General features: G+C 38.3%; 1 non-coding gene across 1 annotated transcript; it reads left to right on the top strand.

The window, feature by feature from the left end:
• Positions 1 to 15,824: 15,824 nt before the first annotated feature.
• Positions 15,825 to 15,929, top strand: LOC111759447 (U6 spliceosomal RNA). The gene has a single exon (XR_002793428.2). It is a non-coding gene; the product is annotated as a U6 spliceosomal RNA (small nuclear RNA).
• The last annotated feature ends 346 nt before the right edge of the window (positions 15,930 to 16,275 follow it).

The following is a 16,275-nucleotide window of genomic DNA, read 5'->3' as shown; positions in this document are numbered from 1 at the left end:
ACCTAGCATAATGCCTTCGAGATTCATCCATGTTATCATATATGTCCCAATTTCATTTCTTCTTACTGTAGCATAGTATTCCATTGTATGTATAGACCACATCTTGTTTATCCATGCATTGGTTGTGCATGGTTTCTTTCCATCTTCTGGTAATTGAGAACAACACCGCTCTGAACATCAGTGTGCAAATGTCTGTTCACGTCAGAGTTTTCAGTCTTTCTGGATATATTCCTAGTAGAGGAATTGCTGGATCATAAGGTAGTTCTATATTTAGCTTCCTAAGAAAATGCCAAACAGTCTTCCACAGAGGCAGCACCATTTTACAATCCCACCAACAGTAAAGGAGTGTTCCTACTTCTCCACATCCTCTCCAGCACTTAACTGTTTTCTGTTGTTTTTTTAAATAATGGCCATTCTATGTGGTATGAGATAATATCTCATTGTTTTTATTTGAATTTCCCTAATAGCTAGTGATATTGAACATTTTTTTTCATGTGCTTTTTGACCATTGGTATTTCCTCTTTGGATAAATGCCTAGGTCTTTTGCTGATTTTTAATTGAATTGCTTGCTCTTTTATTGAGTTGTATGATCTCTTTATATAGAAGGGAAATCAAACCCTTACTGGATATGTGGTTTTCAAATATTTTCTCCCATTGAGTGGGCTGACTTTTCACCTTCTGGAAAAAGTCCTTCGAATCATAAAATTGTTTGTTTGAGGAGGTTCCATTTATGCACACTTTCATTTATTGTTTGTGCTTTTGGTGTAAGTTTTAAGAATGCACCACCTACCACCAGGTCCTGAAGATATTTCCCTACAATTTCGTCTAGTTGCTTTATGGTTCTAGCTTTTATCTTTAAGTCTTTGATCCATTTTGGATTAAATTTTTTGTAAGGTATAAGATAAGTGTCCTCTTTATTTCTTTTGGATATGGATATCCAGTTCTCCCAGCACCAGTTGTCGAATAGACTGTTCTGCTTCGACTGGGTGGATTTGACAGGCTAGTCAAAAATCACTTGACCATAGATTTGAGGGTCTGTTTCTGAACCATCAGTTCAGTTCCTTTGGTTTATGTGTCCATCTTTATGCCAATACTATGCTGTTTTTTTTACCACTGGAGCTAGGCAATATGATTTAAAGTCTGGAAGGAAAAGTCCTCCAACTTTGCTTTTCCTTTTTAAGATGTTTCTAGCTAGGGAAGCAGATTTTGCCCAGTGGTTAGGGTGTCAGTCTACCACATGGGAGGTCCTCAGTTCAAACCCTGGTCCTCCTTGACCCATGTGGAGTTGGCCCACATGCTGTGCTGATGTGCATAAGGAGTGCCCTGCCACGCAGGGGTGTCCCCTGTGTAGGGGAGTCCCACGTGCAAGGAGTGCACCCTGTAAGGAGAGCCACCCAGCGCAAAAGAAAGTGCAGCCTGCCCAAGAATGGTGCCGCACACACAGAGACCTCACACAACAAGATGATGCAACAAAAAGAAACACAGATTCCCATGCCGCTGACAACAACAGAAGTGGACAAAGAAGAAGATGCAGCAAAATAGACACAGAGAACAGACAACTGGGGTTGGGGGGGGTGGGGAAGGGGAGATAAATAAATAAATCTTTAAAAAAAAAGATGTCTCTAGCTATTCAGGGCCCCATTCTCTTAAATAAATGTGACAACTGTGTTTCCATTTGTTAAAAAAAAATGCTTGTGGAATTTTTATCAGGATTGGGTTGAATCTTTATATAAATTTTGGGAGAACTGACATCTTAATGATATTTAGTTTTCTAATTCATGAGCATGGAATGTTCATCCAATTATTTAGGTCTTTTTTATTTCTTTCAGCAATGCATCATATTTTTCGGAATACAAGTGCTTTACATTCTTGGTTAAGTTTATTCCTAAATATTTTATTCATTTAGCCACTATTGTAAATGGAATTTTTCCCCTGAATTTCCCCACAGTTTGTTCATTACTAGTGTATATAAACACCATAGTTTTGCATTGATTTTGTATCCTGACTTTCTACTGAAATCATTTATCAGCTCTAGTAGCTTTGTTGTAGATTTTTTGGGACTTTCTTGGTATAGGATCATATCATCTGTGATAGTGAAAGTTTTACTTTTTCCTTTGTGATTTAGATGAATTTATTTATTTTTCTTTCCTAATTGCTCTAGCTATAACCTCTGAACAGTGGTGACAGTGGGCATCCCTTTCTTGACCCTGATCCCAACAGGAAAGATTTTAATCTTTCACCATTGAGTACAATGTTAGCTATGGGTGTTTCATATATGGCCTTTATCAAGTTGAGAAAGTTTTCTTCAATTCCCAACTCTTGTAGTATTTTTATCAAGAAAGGATGCTGTATTTAGTCAAATGCCTTTTCTACATCAATTGATAGGATCAAGTGATTTTTCTTCTTTGATTTATTAATATGGTATGTTATGCTGATTGATTTTCTTGTGTTGTACCTCCCTTGAATGCCTCATATAAAACCCAATTGAGCATGATGAATAATTCTTTTAATGTGTTATTGGATTAAATAAGCAAGAATTTTGTTGAGCATTTTTGTGTCTGTATTCATTAAAGAAATGGGTCTGTAATTTTCTTTTTTCATAATATCTTTCTTTGCTTTGGTAGTAGGGTGACATTGGCTTCATAGAAATGAGTTCGGTAGTGGTCCTTCTTGTTTAATTTTTTGGAAAAGCTTGAGTAAGATTGGTATTAAATCTTTGAATTCTTGGTAGAACTCACCCGTGAAAGCATATGGTCCTGGGTTTTTCATTTTGGAGAGTTGCCTATGACAGTTTTAATCTCTTCACCTGTGATTTGTTTGGTGAAGTCTTCTGTTTCTGCTATGGTCAGTGTAGGTTGTTCATACTTTTCTACCAATTTTACCATTTATCATTTCACCTATATTGTCTAGTTTGTTGGCTTACAGTTCTTCATAGTATCCTCTTTTGATCTCTTCTGTGGGGTCAGTAGCAATATCTCCATTTTCATTTTTTATTTTATTTATTTGAATCTTCTCTCCTTTTTTCTTTGTCAATATAGCTAAGGTTTGTTGATTTTGTTAGTCTTCTAGAAAAAGCAACTTAATTTTCTCTATTGTTTTTTTGTCCTCAATTATATTTATTTCTGCTATAACCTTTGTTATTTCATTCCCTCTATTATTTTGGAAAGAGTTTGCTGTTCTTTTTCTAGTTCCAGCAATTATATAATTAGGTCATTGATTTTAGCCCCTCCTTTTTAAACTTTTTTAAAAGATACATAGATCACAAAAAACGTTACATTAAAAAATATGAGGTTCCCATATACTCCACCCCCCACACTCCTTACTCCTCCCACATCAACAACTTCTTTCATAATTGTGGCACATTCATTGCATTTGGGGAATACATTTTGTGCACTGCTACACAGCATGGATTATAGTTTATACGCTCCCCCAGTCCATTCAGTGGATTATGGCAGGATATATAATGCCCTGCATCTGTCCCTGCAATATCATTCAGGACAACTCCAAGTCCCCAAAATGCCCCCATGTCACACCTCTTCCTCCCTCTCCCTGCCTTCAGAAACTCCCCCAGCCACCGTCTCCACATAAATGATACAATTTCTACCATTGCTAGAGTCACAATAGTTCTATAGTAGAATACAGTAAGTCCACTCTAATCCATATTTTATTCCTCCATCCTGTGGACCCTGGGATGATGATGTTTACTCCACCTCTAAATTGAGAGGGGGCTTAGATCCCACATGGATGATGGATGTGATTTTCCTGTTTGCAGTTGTAGATCCTCTCAGTTCCCTGGTGTGGTAGTTGACAATCTTCACCTCCCTGTTAGCTAACCTGTGTAAGTCCAACGAACCAGAGAGTAGGAGTTGCAACTCTGCTGAGGTTCAGGGCCCAGCTGGCCCATGGCCAGTCCAGAGATTCAAGTCTCCTGAGTATACACCAACCCCAGAGCCAACCACAGGTTCAGTAAAAGTGACAGAAGAAGCATGTGTATAAAGGTCACATCTGGAGCACAAATTCCCAAGTAGGGCCCACTGGCAAGGCACTGAAGTCCAGAGCCATCTACAATGACTGTAGAACCTGTATGTCTCTGTAGCCCTCAGGAGCAGTACTTGGGGTTGTATCCACTTAGGCTGTCCCTGGGATTCTGCTGAAATGTGCATTAAGTGTGACCCCTCTGATGACCTCCCGACTCATTTTGAAATCTCTTAGCCATATAAACTCATTTGTCTTTACCATTTCCCCCTTTTATCCAAGGTCTTTCTCTAGTTGTAGCACTAGCTGGTGATTGGTAGTAATCCATTGGCACCAGGGAGGATCATCCCTAGGAGTCATGTCCCATGCCGGGGGGGAATGGTAATGCTGTTACATGAGTTTGGCTTAGAGAGTGGCCTCATTTGAGCAACATGGAGGCTCTCAAGAAATAACTCTTAGGCACCCTGCCAAGCACACAGGCTCATAAGCATAGTCATCAGTATCAAGGGCCCATCATTGGACCATCCTTCTTCACTGGTTTTTGCCCTTGCGCTTGTGAGATTGTTGCTGTTTCATTGGGGAATGTGACAGAGCTCCCCCAGCTAGGAACTCAGCACTCCCTCAGTTGTTGTGTGTAATTCTCCCTACTATGACAATACCCAACAAATATTCGAACATTTTTATATACCCTATATACATGCCCTGGAGAACTCTCTCTCAGCCATGTGTCCCCATCAATGACATGCCACACCAGTGCTCCTCCCCTGCCATAGTTGAACCCCTCTGTGATGCAAAACTTCTTCAAAAATGAAGACTAATATATTGCCAAATTCAATTAGTAGGAAAATGAAATAGTATTGACAGGTTTAAAGATTTGAAATAGAATACCTACCAATTTGGAAAAACTAAAATAAAGTAAAAAATAAATAGGGGTATTGAAAAATGAAAAATATGATAAAACTTTTTTTTGATGTTTTGGCTTTCATCACTGTAATAGGTGTCACCCTGTATGTACAGTGGCAAGGCAATCTCTTCCATTACTTCCTCAGTGTCTACATCCCTTTTTTTTATTTTTAATTTTTAATTTTGTCTTCAAAAACATTTTGTCTTCAAAAATCTGAAGGACCAGATTCAGGTACTTGCAACAATGCTGAGGGCTTGATACTCCAGACTGTCCTTCCCAATTGGAAGCCACCAATGAGCCACCAATGCTCTCAGACATTTCCCTCTGTTCGAGAACATCAGGCCCCCCCAGGACGGGGGTACAACATCTTCCTGCTCATTGTATGGGTCTCCTCCCAATGATGTAACACACTGTGACAAGATGAGCACACACACACTCCTTAGAAGCCTGTCTCAGGTTCACCCTTAGCCAGATGCCCCCATCAAACACCTTAAAAAAGTAACCCTTCCTTATATTTTCTAAAGAGTTTTCTCAACATTATAGTTTCAGACATGTACCTGACAATCTCCCATGTTCACTTGCTCCCCCCAAAACCTCCCCTCAATTCCATGTACCATCTGACCCATCCTCCCAACCCTAACCCCCTCAAACCTGTGAAGCCCCATTCAATAGTATCCTTAGGCCCATCTTATTCCTTCCCAGCACAACTATTTACCTCCACTTTATCATAGATTTCACCCATGTAGGCATCAGCTCACAACCTTCCCCTCCACCCCACCCATTTCCTGTAAGGCTATCATTCAGTCTCTAGCTCTCTGAGACAGCTTGAATTGCTTAATTCATATCAGAGAGGTCATGTAGTATTTGTCCTTCAATGCCTGGCTTGCTTCACTCAACATAAGGTCCTCAAGATTCATCCATGTTATCCTGTGTGTTAGAACTGTATTCCTTCTTACTGAGTAGTATTCCATTATATGTATATACCACGTTTTGTTAATCCACTCATCTGTTGATGGTCATTTGAGTTGACTCTAACTTTTGGCAATAGTGAATAATGCCACTATGAACATTGGTCTGCATATATCGATTTGTGTCCTTGTTTTCAGTTCTTCTGGGTATATACCCAGTAGGGGACTTGCTGGGTTATATTGCAAATCTACAGCTAGTTTTTTGAGGATCTGCCAAATTGTCCTCCAGAATGACTGGATCTTTCTGCATTCCCACCAGCAGAGGATGAGGGTTCCCATTCTTCCACATCTTCTCCAACACTTGCAGTCTTCTGTTTTTTCAATAGCTGCCAGTCTAATGGGTGTAAGATGCTATCTCATCATAGTTTTGATTTGCATTTCCCTAATAGCTAGTGATGTTGAGCATCTTTTCATGTGCTTTTTAGCCATTTGTATTTTTTCTTTGGAGAAGCATCTGTTCAAATCTCTTGCCCATTTTTAAAATGGGCTATTTGTCTTTTTTTTTTTTTTTTTTTTTGAGATACAGGATTTCTTTATATATGATGGATATTAGTCTCCTGTCAGAAATATTGTTACCAAATATTTTCTCCCATTGGGTAGGCTATCTTTTCACTTTCTCGATAAACTCCTTTGAGGTGAAAAAGGCTTTAGTTTTGAAGAGGTCCCATTTATCTATTTTTTCTTTCACTGCTCATGCTTTGGGAGTGAAGTTCATGAAGCCATTTCCTATTACAAGTTCCTGTAGATGTTTCCCTACATTGTTTTCCAAGATCTTTATGGTCTTGGCTCTTATATTTAGGTCTTTGATCCATCTTGAGTGATTTTTGTATAAGGTGTGAGATGGTAATCCTCCTTCATCCTTTTGCATATGGATATCCAGGTCTCCAAGCAACATTTGTTAAAGAGGTCATTCTCTCCCAGTTGAGTGGGCTTGGTGGCCTTGTTGAATATCAGATGATTGCATATGTGAGGATCTATATCAGAATTCTCAATGTGGTTCCATTTGTACATATCTCTATCTTTGTGCCAATACCATGCTGTTTTGACCACTGTAGCTTTGTAGTATGTTTTAAAGTCAGGTAGTGCAATCCCTCCAATTTCACTTTTCTTTTTCAATATGTCTTTGGCTATTTGGGCCTATTTCCTTTCCAAATAAATTTCACAGTTAGTTTTTCTCATTCATTTAAAAATGCTGTGTTGATTTTTATTGGGATTGCATTAATTCTGTATATCAGTTTGGATAGGATAGACATCTTAATGATATTTAGTGTTCCTATTTATGAACAGGGAATATTCTTCCATTTATTTAAATCTTCTTTAATTTCCTTTAACAGTTTTGTGTAGTTTTCTGTGTATAAGTCTTTTACATCTTTCATTAAATTTATTCCAAGGAATTTGATTTTTTTATTTACTATTGTAAATGGTATTTGCTTCTTGATTTCCTCCTCAGATTGCTTATCATTGGTGTACAGAAATGCTACTGATTTTTGTGCATTGGTCTTATGACCTGTGACTTTACTGAACTCATTTGTACGTTCTAGAAGCTTTGTCATAGATTTCTCAGGGCTCTCTATGTATAGGACCATGTCATCTGCAAATACTGAAATTTTGACTTCTTCCTTTTCAATCTGGATGCCTTTTATATCTGATTCTTCCCACAGTACTCAAGCAAGTACTTCTAACACAATGTTAAATAGAAGGGGTGATAGTGGTCCTCCTTGTCTTGTTCTTGATTTAGAGGGAAAGAATTTAGGATTTCACCATTGTAAATGATGTTAGCTGTGGGTTTTTCATATATACCCTTCATCATGTTCAGAAAGTTACCTTCTATTACTGTCTTTTGCAGTGTTTTTATCAAGACAGGGTTCTATATTTTGTCAAATGCTTTTTCTGCATCTATAGATATGATCATGTGACTTTTTTCCTGCAATCTGTTTATATGGAGTATTACACTGATTGATTTTCTTATGTTGAACTATCCTTGCATACCAGGAATGAAACCCACTTGGTCATGGTGTATAATTTGTTTGATGTGTTGTTGAACACAGTTAGCAAGTATTTTGTTGAGGATCTCAGCACCTAGGTTCATTAGAGAGATTGGTCTGTAATTTTCCTTTCTTGTGGTGTCTTTGTTTGGCTTTGGTATTAGGGTAATGTTGGCATCATAGAATGAGTTAGGCAATGTTCCTTCTATTTTGATTTTTTAAAAGAGTTAAACAAGATTGGTATTAGTTCTTTCTGGAATGTTTGCTAGAATTCACCTGTGAAACCATCTGGCCCTGGGCTCTTCTTAGTTGGGATTTTTTTTTTAACTGATTCTTTCTCTTTACATGTGATTAGTTTGTTGAGATCATCAATTTCTTTTGTCAATTTCTTTCAGTTGCTTATGTATTTCTAGGAATTTGTCCATTTCCTTTAAATTGACTTTCTTTTGACATACAGTTTTTCAAAGTATCCTCTTACAATAGACTTTTTTTCTTTGGGGTTAGTGGTGAATTCATTAAGTCTTTCTCTGTGACCTAGCATGTAGTCAGTCTTAGAGAATGATCAATGTGTGCTTGAGAAGAATGTATATCCTGCAGTATTTGGGTGTAATGTTCTGTATATGTCTATTAGGTCCAGATCCTATAATGTATTATTCAAAGTCTTTGTTTCTTTATGGATTCTCTGCTGAGAAGTTCTGTCCAATGTTGATAATGGTGTATTAAAGTCCACCACTATAATCGTAGAGGCATCTATTTCTTCATTTAGTTTTTGCAGTGTTTGCCTCACACATTTGGAGGCACCCTGGTTAGGAGTATAAATGTTTATGATTGTTCTTTCTTCTTGAAAGATAATCCCTTTAATAATATGTAGTGTCCATCTTTGTCTCTCACAACAGTTATGCATTTAAAATCTATTTTGCTGGATATTAATATAGCTACTCCTGCCCTTCTTTGGTTATTGTTTGCTTGTAACATTGTTTTCCAGCCATTCGCTTTCAACCCCCTTGAATCCCTGGGTCTAAGATGGGTTGCTTGTAGACAGCACATAGATTTTCTTATCCATTTTGCCAATCTGTGTCTCTTGACAGGTGAGTTTAATCCATTGACATTCAGTGTTATTACTCTCAATGAATTACTTATACTAGCCATATTTTCTTTGGATTTGTGTATGTCTTACACTGTTTTTATTTCTCTTTTTGTCATTTTAGTTGTTCTTACACTATCTTCCAACTGTGTCTCTCCTGTTTTTTCCTTTCCTCCTGCAGAATTCCCTTTAGTATTTCTTGAAGGACAGGTTTCTTGTTGGCATACTCTCTTAGTTTCTATTTATCTGTGAATATTTTGAATTCTCCATCATTTTTGAATGCCAGCTTGCTGGATAGAGTATTCTTGGCTGGAATTTTTTTTCTTTTAGTACCTTGACTATGTCATACCACTACCTTCTTGCCTCCATAGTTTCAGATGAGAAATCAGCACTTAATCTTATTGAGCTTCCCTTGCATGTGATGGTTCTCTTTTCTCTTGCTGCCTTCAGAATTTTCCCTTTGTCTTGATCATTGGATAATTTGACAAGTATATGTCTTGGGGTAGATCTGTTTGGATTTATGCTGTTTGGAGTGTGTTGCACTACCTGGACATGTACATCCATCTCCCTCAATAGCTTTGGGAAGTTATCAGTCATTATTTCCTCCAGCACCCTTTCTGTCCCTTTTCCATTCTTTTCTCCTTCTGGGATGCCTATAATTCATATGTTTGTGCATTTTGTGTTGTCATTCAGATCCCTAAGTCCCTGCTTGACTTTTTCTGTCTTTTAATTGATCCATTCTACTATCTGTTTAATTTCAGATATACTGTCTTCCACATCACTAATTCTTTACTCTGACTCTTCAAATCTGCTGTTATTTGCTGAGAGTGTATTTTTCATTTCTTGGATTGTGCCATTCATCACCATCATATCTGTTATTTCTCCTGTATGTTTACAGTTTCTTTAGTATGCTCTCCAAGTGTTTTCTTAATATTCTTAATCTCTTTCTTCCCTTCATTAAGTTGACCCATGGTATTTGTTTGAGCATGCTGATTAGTTATTTGATATTCTGCTCCTCTTTCTGGTTTTTAGTTTGTTCATTGGATTGGGCCACTTCTTCCTGATTATTGGTATGGTTTCAAATTTTTTTCTTGCTGTCTTGTCATCATTTAATCTTGATAAGTTTGTTCAGTTGATTAGCTTCTCTCTCTGGTCTCTGGGTTTATTTAGGTGCTGTTTGTGTGTGTGTGTTGCCTTCTCTTTGACATTTTCTTATTATTATTCTATTTCCTTGTTATTGTCTAAGTTCCCTTGAAGGAAAAAGATTAGGGCCAGGGCTAGCAAAAGAGGTAAGAAAAGAAAAAGTACATGTCAGCAGAAGAACCATTGAAGACCTAGGAGAATGAATATTAAACTCATGTAAGCTGTGTAGTGTTATAATAGTAAAAAGTGGAGTACCTACAATGAGATTGGAAACTGTATATGTAGAAGAATATAGTATGAATTAAAAGCCCAATGCAATTAGAAGAGAGGAAAGAGAAAAGAAAACACAAGGACATAAAAAGTGAATAAAAGATAGAAAACAGAATAAGGGTGTTAGAAATAAAAAGTCAGAAAAAGTGGGGGCTAAATAAAGAGAGGTGGATTGTGAGAGCAATAACAGAAGATGGAAGATAGAAAGATGTAAAGGAAAGGGGATAGTATTGGTAGCCAACATCATACACACAGAAAAGAGGAAATTGAGGATGAGGAAGCACAGCAAACAAGAAACACTGCCTGCAGCACCCAATAGAACAAAAGGAAAAAAAAGGGTGGTGGGGGAATAAAGAGGAAGGCAAGCAAGAAAACAAACAAACAGAAATTACCAGACAAACCCTCAAGCAAGGAGTCCTCCTTGCAATTGAATCTGTCCTTCCCCCTTTCTCCTTTCCTCACTTCTCTCTCTCCCAGGGCAGCAGGAAGCCCGTGTGAGAGTCTCCTCTGAGATTCAAATGGGACCCTGGTGAACCAACTCACCACAGAAAATAATGACTCTCAGTCTTTTCGAGAGCTAGCACCACAACTTGCTCTGAACCCTAAATATACTATTGGAAGCCTACCAAACACCTACTGTCCCCCTCCCTTAGGTGTGTTGCACAGGACTAGTTAATTGCCTGACTCCACCTTCTCCCAGACCAAGCTTCCCTATCCCAGGGCATTTAGGTAAATTGGGCTGCTTTAGCAGATTCACTTCTCCTCTCTTCCTAGTCTCTCCCCAAGCTAACTGGCATGTTCCTCCAAGCTCAAAAAGGGGGACCAGACAATTGAACTTGCACTCCTCACCAAAACCCTCCCAGTCTTGGAGTTTGTCCAAGACAAGAGGGCTGGGAAATGCTGGGATTCAGGGAGTGCTGCATTCAGGGAATGCAAGCTTAGGAAATGTGTGTTCAGGGAACATAGGGTATGCAGAACATGGGGTTCAGGCAATGTGTGTTTGGGGATCATGGGTTGGGGAACAAGGATCTTGGGAACATCACCATGTGACTGGTGGTGATCAGGGAGTGCTGTGGCTATAGGTCCTAGGGGAAGGGCTTTGCCTTCCCACAGCTTCAGGCACAAATGGCAGAAACTTGCAGTTTTACCTTGAGTAAGCACTCCTTTTGTCACACTCTCTCCAGATTGAGGTCCAGAAACCTCCTGCTTTGTGGGTTCCCAAAACAGCTCACTTGGGCAGGATTCTTTTCCCACTCAGCTGGTTTTTTGCAGGAGAGTTGACAAGAGTTCACTCACTTGGATGCCATCTTGCCCTGCCTCAAGCCCCTTCTTTTTTAACATAAGCATTGAGGGCCATAAATTTCCCCCTCAACACTGCTTTCACAGAATCCCACAAGTTTTGATACATTGTGTTCTCTTTTTCATTTGTATTGCAATATTTATTGATATTTCTTACAATTTCTTCTTTGACCCACTGATTATTTAAGAGTGTGTTTTTATTCTCTGTATACTTGTGAATTTTCCCTTTTTCTGCCTCTTGTTTATTTCCAACTTTATTCCATAATGATCAGAGAAAGGCCTTGTATAATTTTGATCTTGTTGAATTTATTGATATCAATTTTGTGACCCAATATATAGTGTATCCTGGAGAAAGATACATGAGCACTTGAAAAAAATGTATATCCTGCTGTTTTCAGGTGCACTGTTCTTTATATGTCTATTAGGTTTAATCCATTTATCGTATTATTCAAGCTCTCTGTTTCTTTATTGATCTTTTGCCCCAACGTTCTATCTAATGATGAGAATGGTGTATTGAAGTTTCCAACTATTACTGTAGAGACACATATTAATATTTCTCCCTTCTGTTTTGCCAGTGTTTGCCTCATATATTTTATGGCATCCTGGTTAGGTACATATGCATTTATGGTTATTTCTTCCTTAGGAATTTCTCCTCTTATTAATATTAATGCCCTTCCTTGTCTCTAACAACAGTTTCTAACAACAGAAGATCTATGTATCTTCAAGAAAATACAATTTAAAAATTAATTAATTTTAGAAAAAAGAAAGAAACCATTTGCGTGGACCAAAAGCACCTACAGTTGCTCAGAAAGGGCAAAGAAACACAGGTCCTCTCTTATCTTATTAGGGTATGGGATGGACTGACTACTCAGTCTGTGCCAGCCGAAAGCTCCTTCAGTTACCCAGAGAGGCTGATACAGGTCCTGCTAGCTTCTACTTCCTCCCTGCTAGAGATAGGCCTGTGGTTTGGGCTAGGGCTGCAATCCAATCTGGGTGGAAAAAATCCAGTCCCTACTGTTACTGTGATTTTCAACCAGCTCTGCTTCCCCTCATGTGAGGGGAGGAATTAAAATGGCAGCCACTGGCCTTGTTCCTACTCAGATAGGTTTAAATTTTAGCTGATCTTAGTATTATACTTTAGTAGGCCAAATTTACTAATCAGTAGCTGCAGTCAGTGCCCAATTGTCTCTTCCACCTCCATTTTTGGGAAATGGAGCCTCCAAATCCAGCCATGGAATAGCTCCTGAGTTGACTTGTGCTGCCAGTGGAGGATGGGCACTGGCCTCCGTGGCATGGGGTGCTCTACTTTTGAATATTCTCTGCAGATGGGCAATCTCCTCCTTCCATTCTTTCAAGGATGTTGCAGGATACTCTTCTGGTCTCCTGGGCCTCCCAAACAGGTGCTTTAGATAGCTCTGGGTGATTACTAATAGCCCTGTAGGACAAGTTGACTCTTAACAGCTCCTTATTAACTGCTATCTTCTTCCCTTTCCCTTTGAGTAATCATTTTTTAAAATATACTTTTTAATTTTAATTTTTAAAGATACTTAGATTACATAAATGTTACATAAAGAATGCAGAGAATTCCCATGTCTTGTTCCCAACCCCTCCCACATTTTCCACATTAACAACATCTTTCATTAGTGTGGTACATTTGTTACAATTGTTGAACACATTTTGGAGGCATTGCCACTAAGTGTGGATTTTAGTTTACATAGTAATTTACACACTCTCTCCCACACAATTTTGTAAGTTATGACAAGATATATAATGGCTTGTATCTGCCATTGCAATGTCATTCAGGACAATTCCCAAGTCCAGAAAATGTCCCCATATTATACCTGTTTTTCCCTCTCCTTCACCTCAGAACCTCCCATGGCCACTGCCTTTACATCAGTGATGAAAGTTCTTCCATTGCTAGAATCACAAGTCTATACTAGAATGCTAATATGTCTACTTTAGTCCATCATTCACTCCCCAACCCTGAAAACTCTGAGATGGTGATATCCACTCTACTTCTAATTGAGAGGGAGCTTAGATTTCATGAGGTTGATGGATGGGACTATCTTGCTTGCAGTTGTCGATTCTCTCTGTTCCTTGGGATGGTCATTGTCTAGCATTATCTCCTTGTTAATTATCCTGGGTGAGCCCAATGCACTGGAGAGTAGGTGTTGCAACTTTGTTGAGATCCAGGGCCCTGCTGGCATATGGACAACCCAAAGATTTAAATCTTTTGGACATACACCTATCAATTCTAGCACTAACTATAGGTTCAAATAGAAAGGGCAGAAGAGTCACACGTAGGGAAATCACAACTGAGTCCAACTCTGCCACAAAGGGGAGCATAAATTTGCAAGTAGTACCCACAACAGGACACCAAACTCCTGAGATGTCTACCCTGCCTATAGTGTCTGGATGTCTCCACTATTTGAGGCAATATTTACTTTGGCAATCAATGAGATCCTGCTGAGATGTGCAGAAGCTTAACCTCTGGAATGACCTGAGTAATCATTTTTGATCAGTGCATCCAATAGAAATAAAACCAAGCCACAAACATGAACTACATATATAAGTTTAAATTTTCTAAGAGCCACATTAAAGCACTAAAAGAAACAAGTGAAATTAACTTTGAAAATATATTGTATTTAATCCAACATATCCTAAGTATTACATCATTTCAACATATACAAAATTATTACTGAAACATTTTCCATTCTTATTTCTTATTTTCACACTCAGTTTTCAAAATTAGGTATGTATTTTACACTTACAGCACATCTCAAATTGGATTAGTCACCTTTAAAGTGTTCATTAGCCACATGTGGCTAGTGGGTACTGTATTAGACAGTATAGCTCTAGATTCCATAACTTGACTTTCAGCCCAACACATTCAACTGATCTCCCATTTTTATTGATAGTAGCTACTTGCCTCCATATTTTTTCACCCTTTCTTTTTATCTCCCTTAGATGAGGCTTTTGTCACCTGAACTGATGCTTCAGTCCCTTACCTTCTTTCCCTTTCTCTAAGCTAACTGCTTTCATTCTCTGCCTCACACCGCTACCGGAGGATCCCCAGCTTAGAAAGCATTCAGGATAAGGTGCAAAGCTTATCACAAAAGGTCCATGGTATATGGGCCCAGTATGTCCCCTAGGTTGTATTTCTGTCTACTCTCTGGCACTCTAATCCTTTAACCTTAAGAATCATTTGGAATTCATTCAACAAACAGTTAGTGCTTAAACCAAATCCCTGACCTCAGTGGGCTCCATCTCATGCACATACATGTGCATATGAAGCTCTCTCTCTGGCAAGAAAGCCCCTCTCCATGACAGGGCCCCAACTTCATCCTTTCCTTTGGAGTTCAACGTCTGCAACGCTTCTCACTGGCAGGTCACCCTTCCACCCCGTTTCTCAGGATGCCCAGCTGTACGTTCCCATAACTTCCTCCAAAAATGTCCTTTAAAATGTTCATTACACTGTTCTATGTTTGCCAATTTACTTTTCTGTATCCCACTCTAAACTGTGTGCACAAATAAGAGTAAAGACAATACCATTTATAAAATTCTGCCCTAGCACCATGAGGCATAGTATGTCCTCAAAATATACATTTTGAACCAATGAGTGAAACTAGCACCAGAAGCTGCAAAGCTGAGTCCTATTTAGTTTTGTTTTTATCAATAAAACCTAATGTTCATTTTAAAGGGTGAACTAAATCATTTCCTCCCACAGTTTAGCAAAAAGGACATTTTCCAACTGCACTTGAGAAGGCTTCTAAAAACTGTAGAAGAGCTTTTAAAAGGTTTCAAAAGCCATCGTCCACCCAAAAGATATCCCAAAATAAGATAAATAAGCATTTACATAAGAAAATTCTGACAATGGTATATTTATGTGGGAGTATTCAGGGTTTCAAAGGATTCCAGCCAAGAAAAATCCTAGCTTGTGTTCTTGTCTGACTCTGTCTTTAAATAAAAAAGTATTGCTTTTAAATCAACTTCTTAGCATGTTGAATGAACAGCAAAGTGAACAGATATGCTTTTCTTTTAGCCAACTGATTTATAAAAAGTCTGATTTGCTGGGGGAAAAATCATGAAGGGGATTAGGTTTTCTGTACTTTATTAAAAGATTTTCCTACTGTGTCTCTCATTTAGTACCCACTGCATGTTTAATGTGATTTGCTTTATGAAAAATACATACACGAGTGCTCACTTCACAAGTACATATACTAAAATAGGAATGAAACAGAGAAGGGTAGCATGGCCACTGCACAAGGATGACACAAATTCATGAAGGGTTCCATATTTTACAGATGCCATAACCAAAATTTTAAAAAGCTGGAGTAGCTATACTTTCATCAGGTGAAATATTTTAAAAACAAAACTGTTATTAGAGACAAGGAGGGACATTATATTTTATTAAAAGGGGCAATTCACCAGCAAGAAATAATAATCATAATTGTATATGCATCTAACCAGGATTCCCCAAATTACATGAGACAAACACTGGCAAAACTGAAGATAGTTGGAGACTTCAATACACCACTTTCATAACTAGATAGAACATTAAGGTAGAGGATCAATAAAGAAACAGAGAACTTGAATAATATGATAAATGGGCTAAACCTAATAGACATATAAAGAACATTGCACCAC

Source organism: Dasypus novemcinctus, chromosome 31 (assembly GCF_030445035.2).
Source record: "Dasypus novemcinctus isolate mDasNov1 chromosome 31, mDasNov1.1.hap2, whole genome shotgun sequence".
NCBI lineage: Eukaryota > Metazoa > Chordata > Mammalia > Cingulata > Dasypodidae > Dasypus > Dasypus novemcinctus.
The sequence above is the reverse complement of the archived record's forward strand: the minus strand, read 5'-3'. Positions and strand labels throughout refer to the sequence as shown.